This window comes from Pollicipes pollicipes, unplaced genomic scaffold (assembly GCF_011947565.3).
Source record: "Pollicipes pollicipes isolate AB1234 unplaced genomic scaffold, Ppol_2.1 Scaffold_4219;HRSCAF=4965_pilon_pilon_pilon, whole genome shotgun sequence".
NCBI classification, from domain to species: Eukaryota; Metazoa; Arthropoda; class Thecostraca; order Pollicipedomorpha; family Pollicipedidae; genus Pollicipes; species Pollicipes pollicipes.
In genome coordinates, this window is record NW_023596448.1 from 19,939,849 (window position 1) to 19,952,078 (window position 12,230).

The 12,230-nt window shown below is 47.3% G+C and overlaps 1 protein-coding gene across 1 annotated transcript in view; it reads right to left on the reverse strand.

Annotated features, from left to right (window-relative positions):
* The window catches only part of brun (trafficking protein particle complex subunit brun), a 77,577-nt gene extending 71,887 nt beyond the window's left edge, over positions 1-5,690 (reverse strand). The window contains 2 exon segments of the mRNA XM_037217876.1: positions 1,579-1,650; positions 5,574-5,690. The gene's annotated coding sequence lies outside the window, so the exon portion shown is untranslated.
* Positions 5,691-12,230: the final 6,540 nt, after the last annotated feature.

A 12,230-nucleotide genomic window follows, 5' to 3' on the forward strand; every position in this document is an offset into this window, starting at 1 on the left:
CGCCTGCAGCTGCAGCAGAGGGCCCTCAATGGGAAGTTGATTAAACCCTTGCGCTAACAGTTCGTGACTTTTCGTAGTTAGTTTCGTTCGTAGTTTCATTAGACGTGAGCAGAGATGATAGGAGGAAGGCAGAGCCATGTAACCAGGGAAATAAAACAAATGTTGTCGATAAAGTTACTCAGCACGCACCGCAGTCTGCATGCGATGGAGAGCATTTTTAGAATGGAAGGAACAAGTGCCCGTATAGATATTGTTGTTTTCCGCCGTTCGAAAGCATGCCACGCATCGACACCTCTGCGCAGGAGCCAGCTATCACACGCATTACAGAAAACCTGGGACTATGTGCAGCCTAAACAGAGTTTAAACCTTCCTCCGAATCTGAGTCAACGAAAATACAATAAATCGTTGCATGGAGCCTGGGGGCGACGAAGGACGTCTCAAGTTGGGGGGGGGGGCCATATCTATTCTAGGTTATATTTTTCCAGTCATCGCCCATAGCGCCAATGCTAAGTTTTCAGAACGTCGCGGGCTCAACCACCCTGCACCGCCCTCTCGGGTTTCCGAGCCCCTGATTCATTCATCCATTCCTGATTCACGTGCGCCGCTGATAAACAATTCACAACAAGTGCACGATGATACACATAAATACATGAAACAAATACATGATGAAGACAACAGACCCCGGTAGGCCGCGCGGCCTGCTCAGGACAGGGAGGCCGCCGACGTCCTGCCGAGATAGCGGGGAACACGAGACCTGCGGGGATTCAGGACGTTGCGAACCTGTCCCAACGCCGTGTGCCCTTGAGGCCCCGGCGCGGCCGGCTTACCTGGCTTAAGCCCGCCTGTGCCGGTGGCCGCTGTCACGCGCCCTTCACTAGCGGTGCGCACCTCCACAGAACAGCGCAACACACAACGGGAGCATCACAGGTCGCGCGGCCGCCAACACCACAGCTCTGCTCGGTTGCCGCTGGCGGCTCCGCACCGCAGCGCACCGACGCACGCAGGTCGCCGCCCACAACCACCACCAAACACCGCGGCACCGGCCGCCCAACTGGCCAGACCGCCGCGCGGAATAACTGGCGCCCGCGCAGTCACGTGACTAACAAGGAGTGGACGGGCAGCCGCCGACAGCGCCGCCTATAGACGGGCGGCCATGACGGCAGTGACATCTGACGGCGGTAGGGGAAACGGCCGTGGACTATGCTCTTATGCGGGTAGCAGGGAAACGGGGAATCGACCCGAACCAGGCAGAAACGTCGGTACCACGACGCTCGCCGTCAGTCAGTCAGGTAAGAAATGGTATTGGACAGCACGCTTTAAATCAAACGGCATCCACATTTTACGGAGCCGACATGAAAAACCATGTGCCACCATGGGATGCCATGGGATGTGCCAGCCCTCGTTCATAATACACCCAAGGCATTCTGATTACTTGAGCACACGGTAAAGCAAAAGCATATCAATACTGAACACCGAATTCGAGATTAACTCTTCCGCACTCCAGACGAAAATTAGAACCAGCCAGCGCCACACACAAAAGGCGTGTTCTAGTCATTATATCACCGACAGAGAGCTTACCTCCGCCATGTTGAAACTCATAACTGCCTTCCAAGACAAACCGACTTGATCACTTGGTTTTCCCTGGCACACCTGGGAACAAGGCATCAGAATCACATCCAGTGAAGATAAATATGAATTAAGGTATGAAATACCTCGCGATAAGTGTCGTCGTTTGCTTTCAAAGATCTCAAGCTTGATGAAAGCAATGATTTACCGTGCGCATGATACACTGTACTTACACACAATTGGGGAATTCAGCTTGCTACACTGCATTCTGGTTTGTGAAATTACCTTAACTACTAATTGATCTATTAAATATTGATAACATATCAGTTGAGCTCCTGCATTCCACTACAGTTCACACCATGCTAACACCATCCCATATGCATCAATTATTTACAGACATTTGCAACTAGACAAAGTGCAAAAGAATTATAAGGAATTTTGTATGGCATAAAAAGGTTATAAAAGCTAGCATAAACTGTGCTTAACCTTGATTGTCCTCATAACAAGAAGAGCAATATGTTTCCAGGGAGTTGGAAATGTGAGATGATGATAGACTGACATGTAGCATGTAAATGACACCAGGAAGTGAAAAATGGGGTCTTCATCCATGGACTGCCAAAACCACATATCATGGGATACCATACCATCACTTAAAACCCATACCACATGTCATGGTATACCATACCATCCCTTGAAACTGATACCATGCAGTGGAATATCCCTCTTCAATGTATCTAACATGCAGCAAAGTATTGCTTTTTGAAAATTATTGGCATGTTAACAACACATATTGTGTATAAATTGGCTTACTTTGAACCATGGCTATAAATGACTATAAATAACCTTGAACTATGGCTGTAAACAACTACAGGAGTACTGTCTGATCATTTCATTTTTCTAATCATGCAAATTTAGAAAGGCTCCATTTCACTGACTGTGACTATAGTTCACAAATATAACAAATATTTTGGTACACAATAACTCACAATAAAGATGCTATGAATGCCAGCACAGTCTTCAATGCCCACATATCTCCAGATCTAAGCCAGCATGCTAAACTCTAGGCCAAATCCAGGGAGTATGACATTGGTAACTTCCCAGTTGATTATCTAGTTGCTAACTGGGTGGCCATATGGCATTTTATCCCTAAGCAGGAGGGTAGAATATTTTCTCGACCCTGAGCTCAATGAGAATGGGGACCTACATGACAAACTGTCTTTAAAATCCCGAAACACATATGGCATGATAGAGTATTGTTGGCTTGGACAGTGTTGAGAATGATTGGTGATTCGAAGACAGGGTGTTTTTCCTGCACTATGCATTCAGTGTCATTCCTTTGTCTGCTTTGGTTGCCAAAACAGGGTATTAATCTGGAAAAACAACCCTAAATAGATAGATGCAGGACTCATGACTGAAAGCATATGTGGCTTGCTGAACATGCTAACTCACAATTTTATCATTTTCATGTGTAAGTCTTCAGTGGTAGCACAAGCCACTTAAATTTACACTTCACTTTGAACAATGTTGTAAGCTTATTTACTGATTTGGGAGCCAGAGAGCTCCAATCATGATGTCACTCCAATGATGCAGAAAAAGAACACCTTGCTTCATCAGGCATCTTAGACATAAGTCCCTTGAATGCATTACACTACAATTACAATAAAATGTGGCACATAGTTATGCCCAAAACTTGCATCTAGGGACAATCAGCATTTGCAAGAACATAAGCCTGTCCAAACATAGGACCCCTTGGCTACTGCCAGGCCAACTTGGGTTGGGACACTAAGGTTAACAAATTTCTGAGTAAGTCATGTAAGTTACCCCATGGCCTATTCGCTCACTCACAATAAGCTCAGATCATATCTCTCTAGAATGCTGCTGACTGGAGAATGGTTACAATGGAGGTTGGCTTGCAGAATGTAATCCCCTTTGCAATGTTGAATATGTCATGGCATATTGCTACAAGTTACAATACCTCAAGTGGTACCAGAATGACTAACAAGCAGCATAGTTGTTATTGGTTTATATAACTCATAGTGTGTAAGTACTCAAATAGAGCACAGTGTACAGCCTGAGTTTAAAAAATCCCTTGTATGAATATAATGCTATAACTTTTCATTGTTTCAAATTGTCACTACTCGGTGTGGTAGTATAATACAATGATGCACAATGATGAAAATTCAATTTACCTTTCCACATCTGATGTGCAAAGGAATAATGAGAAAATACACCTAACTCATTGGCCATCTTAACTCATTACCCAGTCTGCAAAAAATTTACAGAATTGTAGATGGATTTATTTCAGTGCATGCAGGTTCTGGTTGAGCACACCAGCACCCTGTAATCTGTAGCACAGCAAGTGGATTCTTGCAGACTAGCTAGACACTAGTGAAATTGGTGCAATGAGCTTCTTTCGCATCTTCTTCCATCCAGCTCAGGCCAGATCAAATCCTGCTGAATATTCACAGCAATTTTGCATGAAAGTGTTCGAAGGAGCATGTTTGGTCAGGGTATACATTGCTACCTCATGTTAAGAAAGAGCATTGTACATCAATTGTCATTTTTAAGGCAGAACATATCGTAATTAATCTAAAGCAGGTCATCTAAGCTCTTACCTTGGAACTTAAATAACTACGATAGCAAACATCCGAGCGCAACAGACAGCAACCACGACCACAGCACCATTTCTACGGGTGATCACAACATTACTGCTCACCAAGAACTATAAAATGTATGAGGCCAAGGTAACAAAATTCAATAAAATGTGTTTCTTGCATATCCAAGCAGTCTTCCATATTGCTTGTAGATTGGTCAACATGGTGGGGAAACATGAGATTTTTGTGTGGGAATGAAAAGCAAAATGAGAATATGGTGGCTAAACAAAACTTCTTAATATGGTACATATATATATATATATATACATATATATATATATATATATATATATATATATATATATATATACATATATATATATATATATATATATATATATATATATATGGCATGGAACATGGATGCCAAAGGGACACTGGGTTGAAGGGGATAGGGTGGGGGTTAGGTTAGGCTAGGCTAGGTTAGGTTAGGTTAGGTTAGGTTAGGTTAGGTTAAGCTAGTTTAGGTCAGGTTAGGTTGTTAGGCTAGGCTAGGTTAGGTTAGGTTAGGTTAGGTTAGGTTAGGTTAGGTTAGGTTAGGTTAGGTTAGGTTAGGTTAGGTTAGGTTAGGTTAGATTAGATTAGATTAGATTAGATTAGGTTAGGTTAGGTTAGGTTAGGTTAGGTTAGGTTAGGTTAGGTTAGGTTAGTTAGGTTAGGTTAGGTTAGGTTAGGTTAGGTTAGATTAGGTTAGGTTAGGTTAGGTTAGGTTAGGTAAGGTTAGGTTAGGTTAGGTTAGGTTAGGTTAGGTTAGGTTAGGCCAGTTTAGGCTATGTTCTGGACTATTCTGGCCTGTCCATTTCATAAACGTATCTAAACGTGATAAGAAACGTTTTTATTGTATTATTAGTTACCTTAGTCCCATACATTTTTTAAGGTTCCTGATAAGCAGAAATATTGTAATTATGCAATGGCAATGCAGAAACAGAGCTGGGCATAAGCAGTAACAAAGCATAAATATTTAAAGTTGAAGGTAGGAGCATGAATCTACCTGTTTTAAGATTATGCATTATATGTTCTGCCTTCAAACACGACAAATGATGTACAATGATTTTTTAACATTAGGTAGGAATGTATACCTGCACTGCATGTTAACCTAAAATTAACATGAAAAACAATAATACCTTGTAACATTGGTCCATACACTGTAATTGGTGGAAACCATGCACCAAAATCTGAGCATTTTGATTTACAGCACACATACACTAGACTTTTTGCTGCAATAACGCCGCAACGCCGGACATGCTTGGCATAACATGATTCCTTTCCAATCTGGCTCCGCGATACCCGCCGCCCACCAGACCCGTCATATGCCAGTCATGGCGAATCATTGAAATGTCGCAAGAAACTTACACTTTGGTTTTCCCAGATTTCTACTGTTGTTAAGTATGTAACGCAATGAACTCCTATGACCCTTCTCCCGTGCCAACCGCCACTCACACAGAGCAATTTCTTTCTGGAAACGTAAACAACGCCGACACTATCCGTTGGAACTGTTGGATGACAGAAGAGAAAGCACCGTAGCCTGCGCAAAAGAGACGAAAGAAGACAAAATCTGCAGCTAAATTGAGTGCAAGCATTTTCGAAGCTCGGGAGACGGCGAAAATTTGCCAGGATTTCATAATCAAACAAATAAAGCTGCTGGCGGGAGCGTCACTTTATGCACTTCCGGGGGAGCCTGAGACCTCCCAATGAATGTCATTTCCGGTGGGGTAGTGACCACTCGGGTGAGGGCTCCTCTGAGCCCCTTAATGCATGTGGGCAAAAGGGAACGCTGGGCCAAAGAAATGTCACAAAATTACCTGAACTATTGGCACGATAGGTCCCTTATTTCCCAGAACACCTTACTCGATGTGCATTCCAGCGAAATAATTATCCAACCAACTCAGTGACATCCGTGCTGTGAACAGTGTGGTCCCGTCCCGCTGGATCATAACTCGTCCCCACCGGTCCCGGGATGTCGCACCAGGGCAGCCCAGGGGAGCGTCATAGCGAAATCGATGCAGCGCCCCGAGGTGGTGTTGACATAATGGTTTGAGGAATGGGAGATCGCTGAAGAATGCTATCCTCTTGTATGACGTTTTGCCATTGAATGGTTGTTCGAATGCCACGGCAGTCTTGATTGCGCGGGACATGCGTTGAGCACAGTCAGGGGCGGATCCAGAGGGGGGCACAAGGTCGTGTCCCCATACCCCCCCCCCCCCCTGGGCTCTGAAGGGGCCCATTGGTTCCGAGGGGGCCTTTAGCCGGCCGGACATGTGCAGTTTTTTCAACACAAAACGCAACAAAACTGGGTATCTCTGGACTTCCAGGCGACCAAAAGCAGTTGTAAGCGAAAGTGAAGGGCCTAGAGAAGTCAAAAAATATTCAATTATTGGATAAGCTGTGAACTGGACATTTTAAGCCCCATTACACTGTTTAAGGGTCCCGTGGTGTTTCCGGGGACCCATGTACCCACTTCCAGAATCATTTTGATCGTTAAGGAGCATTCCAGGCTGCCCTTCATTTCACTGCATTTGCTCGGAGGGCCCTGTGCTGTTGTTGGGACCTTCCTGTTAGCATATCGGGACACTCTTGTCAATCACGGACCCTTCCACGGGTTCCTTTCTCCAGAAAGGCTCTGTCAACTATAGCTGGGGTCCCATATCTTTACCTGCCAGGTTATTCTCGGTTGTTCAGGGGCCCTCTACGTGGGTCTTGGTTGACCTACCGACACACTTGTGATATGCTCATGAGCCTTCTATATTGGTCCAGGGCGTTTCAAATTCTCTCTCACGTGCTTAGGGTCCTACACTCTTGTCGGGGACCCATCTGATGGCCTGCTTGGGCACACTCAGTCGTTCGGGGACCCTCTACACTGGGTCTTGGGTGCTTCTTTTCCGAACGGGGGGCCCTACGCTCTTGTGAGGACCTATCTGATAACTTGCTGGGGTACATTGGATCGTTCGGGAGCCCTCTACATTGGGTCTTGGGCACGTGTTATTTCAGTGGGCCCTACACACTTGTCCGGGGCCCCCTCTGTTCGCCTCCTCGGCCACATTGGATTACTCGGGGGGCGCTGTATATTACTTCTTGGTGTTTGAATTTAGGGCCCTCTGCTCCTACCGGGGTCATCTAATAACCTGTTCGGGTACACTCCATCTTTCGAGGCTCCGCCGCACCGCGTTTTGGGTGCTTCTTATTTCAATGGAGGGCCATACGCTCCTGTTGAGGTCCCTTGTGAAAAGCTGCGCGGGCTCATTCGGTCCGTGGGGCATCTCTATATCTGGTTTCGGGTGCTTCCTTTTTGAATGGAGAGCTCTCCGCTCTTTTCGGGAGCCCCTATCTGTCTACCTGCTTCTGCGCACTCGATTTTTCGGGCCCTCTACATCGTGTCGTGGGTATTTCATATTTGAACGGAGGACCCTACACTCTTGCCGGGGCCCCCATCTGTTAACCTACTCGGGCTCACTCGAATATCCGGGGGCCCTCTACATTGTGTCTTGGGTAATCCTGCTTGAATGGAGGGCCCCACGCACTTGTCGGGGACCCCGTCTTCCCGCCGCTCCGGCCGCACTGGATTGTTCGGGGGCCCTATATATTGGGTCTTGGTACTTGAATTCGGGCCATTACACTCCTGTCTGGGCTACCTGATAATCTGCTCGGGTATATTTTACCTTTTTGGGCCTTCCACACTGGGTTTTGGGTACTTCGTATTTCATTGAAGGACCCTACACTCTTGTCAGGCTACTTCTGATAGATCTACTCGGGCACATCCCATCATTCTGGGGCCATTTACTTCCGGTCTTCGATGCTTCCCATTCGAATGGAGGGCCACGTGCTCTTGTTGGGAGCCCTATTTGTTAACCTGCTCGGGTACACTCGATCAATTGGGGGCCCTCTACATTGGGTCTTGGGTACTTCCTATTTGAATGGAGGGCCCTGCCCTCTTGACGGGGGCCAATATGTTAATCTGGCCGGGCGCACTCGATCGTTCAGAGCCCTACACATCGCGTCGTGAGTATTTCTCATTTGAATGGATGGTCCTATGTTCTTGGCGGGCCTCATCTATTCAGCTGCTCGGGCCGGTGGCAGATGCAGAGGGTGGGGAGGCACAGGACGACGCACCACGGGCTATGCCGAGCTGACCTAAAGACTCTGAAGGAACCCATAACTGGCCGGACGGACGCAGTTTTCTTACAACAAAAACAACAAAATTGGAAGCCTTTGGGTCCACAGGCAGCCAAGAATTAATTTTAGCAAAAGTAAAGATTTAATAAGCAAACAGAGCTGATCCGGGACCAACTGGCGGGTGAGAAGGCCTCTCGTGTCAGGGAGGGGAACAGTGTGATACAATATTCCTTCTAATAGCCCTATTATACTAGTGCATCGCGTTCTTAACATATTTTGAATGCTAGGATATGTTGTACCAGTTTATAACGCAGGAAAAATTACGCATTAGTCATTCGCCATCAGCTGATTACATCACCCAGCCGGCTAGCCATAAATGCATTAGCTACGAATCAAGTCCATGCTTGGTTTTGATGGTTGTTAGCAGCCAACTTAAGTTTATTTTGCCCTCTGTTCCGACGCAATCGGCCTCAAAATGACAGCATTTAAAATGCTCTGTAGAAAATGAGTGAGCTTCATGTGTATGCATGCGTAGCACGTCTAGCTTTATAGGACTGTGCACAGTTGGATGGATTTCCGTATTTATCAAATAAATGAACAAGCAAATATACATACATATACATATACATACATATACGACTTGTTTTAAAAAAGTAACGACCGAAAAGCAAGGATATGCTTTGGAGGGTGTCCAAACTCCAGGGGGCCTACAATATTACGTGCCCCTCCGTTGACGAAATCCTGGATCCGCCCCTGAGCACAGCTGAGTAAAACGTGAGCTTTCTTGCATGTGGGCCACTTTGCATAAACGGTGGTTTTTCATGGACGTAGTCCGTTTATTTTACCTTTCTTCTACTTTCTTTGCGAGCCTGTTACATTGTGAACACGCGCTCGGGCGGGGATCAAATCGACCACACGAAGGTTTTTTCCAGAATAGTTTCCGAACGGCGCGGCTTAGCCGCGCCAAATTTTGCCTAGCTGTAGACCATGTAGTAACAGATCATCTGGCACCAACAATTCAAGTGTACCTTGTAAGGTCGCTTACCTATGGCAGGTCAAAGTCAGGCCATGGTTTCAGCGAGGGCAATTTCTAGGGAAACGTTCAATTTGATCCAACAGCGGAATGTAATACACTGAAGCCATACATCTCTGAGATACTTTATTACGCAACACAACGATTGAATGGACCAATTCCATTAACCTAGGAACAGGTATGAAGGTCAGGCCGAGGTCAAAACCAACCTGTTTTACTACTCTAGGGCTTGCTGTTTAGAATACTTTCTGGCGCTCATTTCGAATTTACTGACAACAAGAATCGCATTATGTACCTTCCATGACTTCTAAAAAGGTCAGAAGAGATCACTGACCTAAAATGGTCCAGGTCAACATTTTTTTTTTTAAGAACACAGTGCCTCGCGTAATCTTTGTCGCTCTTTCACATGCAAAACTTAAAACAGTCTTGTATGAATTTTTTCACCATAACCTTCAAAAAGTCAAACAAGGTCACTGACCTTAAATGAGCATGTGACCTTTGCTTAGAACAGTCATCTAGGCTCCAGGGAACCTTTGGAGACCAGCCTGGAACTTGGCCTTTTTACCTTATTTGACCCGGAGGTCATTACCTAGGAGCCTTAAACTTTGACTTAGGTGAGTTCACGTACAGGTCAACACACCCTGAAAACTTGGTGTCTCTAGCCGTCTTACTTCCTGAGATCTCAGATGGGACAAATTGACCTACACCCCCACCTGAGCGAAGGGTATTCAGCGGGCCACTCGGGTACGTGTTAAATCGCGAACTTTCTGCACAATTGGGAAAGCCACTCAGTCCTCTGTGTAACGATCTGTTCTCACGGAAAAGAAGGGATACTTAAGCATGTGTATGTTCACGCGACTGGAGATCAAAAGATTGTGTGTTTCAGCAACCTCCTCAGCTCTTTCTTCTGTGGCTCTCCTAATTTGTGGCATAAGGAAGGGATTGCTTCCTTGGTAGCCACGGGTTGTGCGGAATACGCACAATGAACACGCGTATGCACCTAAGAAATTGCCTAAAGTTCCCCCCGTTCACCCACTTGCGCATCGTGTCACGCGGTGACGCATGACAATCGGTGGCATATGCCAACGCAGTCATGTCATCATGATTTTGGGGGTGGATCCAGATGTACGGCCATTTTACGTGTCCCAAGCAGCAACTGAAAAATGTTCATTGAAGGCCTTGTTCAGTGCGCCGCAAAGGTGCAAAATTTGCGCCGGATTTTGTCTGCCCGATTTATTTTATTGTTTGCCGGATTTTATTTTCAATTATTGTGTGCCGGAGAACAACATGCATGCTCTCGATCTAAGCTGTAAACGTCCATCTGAACTTTGTTACTGTCAATGTCTAATCAGGTGCATGCAAATGCTTGTCACAAATTTGGTAAAGGGTGACGCGTGTCCCCCGGCTTCTATATGCGCCCCCCTGTCTCTGCATAGCGGCCGATGGTTGGTCTTGTAGTGCGTGAGGCGGAAATCCTGCCTCCATCGCAGAGTCCCCCGCGGCAAGGCGAACGCGTTAACTCATTCCTTGCCGAGGGCGCGTGTTGAATGGCCATGGAACATCCCTGCGACAATTTCAAAGCCACGTTTTTCGGAGAGATTACACTAGAATGTATAGTTGACAAAACGAGCCCGATCTTTTATAATACGGCCTACAAATGAGTTCGTGAAAAGTTCGATTGATGCCATGTGCTCGGTTCTCGGCTGGCTATGTCGGCGCCTTCTTTGCATGCCGAAAGCTTCTAGCCAGCATTGTTGACTCTACCTCCACCGGTTTCTTTCTGACTGTCGCGCCACTGTCGCAATGCTTCGACACCACACCGTTCCAGTCTGAGCCACAATTCATAATTTGTCCACCACTCAATGCTGCGACGCCTCCGACAGCGTCAAGCGTCGCTAAATAAGTAAACTACCCATATGATCCCCACAATAGCCCTCGATCTGTGATCCTACATTTCGTGCACTGGCGCTTTTCACCGAAATCACCGTCTTCCTACAAATGGTGGTCTCAAGATTTGTCGCCTGCTTCCGCAGCAAACTGAACATCTTTTCGACGGCTCGACTTCCGCTCAGCTGATCCGGTGGCAGCCGTCGCCCGGCTCGGCGGCTTCTGGGCAGAGCAGATGACGGGCTGCGCTGGTGCTGACGTCTCCGCATCGCTTCGCCAGCGGACGTTGAGGTCGCAGCAAACGCCTGTCCCGCAAGCCGATTCGGTCACTTGTCACTTTTGCCAAGCCCGGACAGTGTTGGCCGATACCGACGACCGCGACCATCCGCTCCCGTCGGCCGGGGTCGGTGTCCTGGACGTCGACGTGACGCACAGTCCACACGCACGTACGTCAACGTCCACGCACGTCGACGTCCACGCACGTCTACTTCCACGCACGTCGACGTCCACGCACGTCGACGTCCACGCACGTCGACGTCCACGCACGTCGGCGTCCACGCACGTCGGCGTCCACGCACGTCAACGTCCACGCACGTCGACGTCTACGCAGGTCGACGTCCACGCACGTCAACGTCACCCACAGCCCGGAGAGCAGGCGCGCGGAGGCGTCGCCACGGAGCCGGACCTCCCGTTAATCTCGGCGGCCTTGTTTGTGGCGTACATTCCATATGGGATTTACATAAATTTGTAAGTTAATGCTTACGCAAAGATGGCAACACGCAGCGGTCTCCTTGATGCCGCACACAATGTCGTCGAGCTCGCCGGGCCCTCGAGCCCACGAGGAGAGTAATCAGCGGGCGATGACGAGGCTCCGCTGGCCACAAAAGCGCGCCTCCATCGTGTCGAGCATCGATGTAAGGTCAGCGTCGGTGGAGACCTGCAGACTGTGCCTCAGCGTCTGCGCCCGTTCGCCGTCCAGC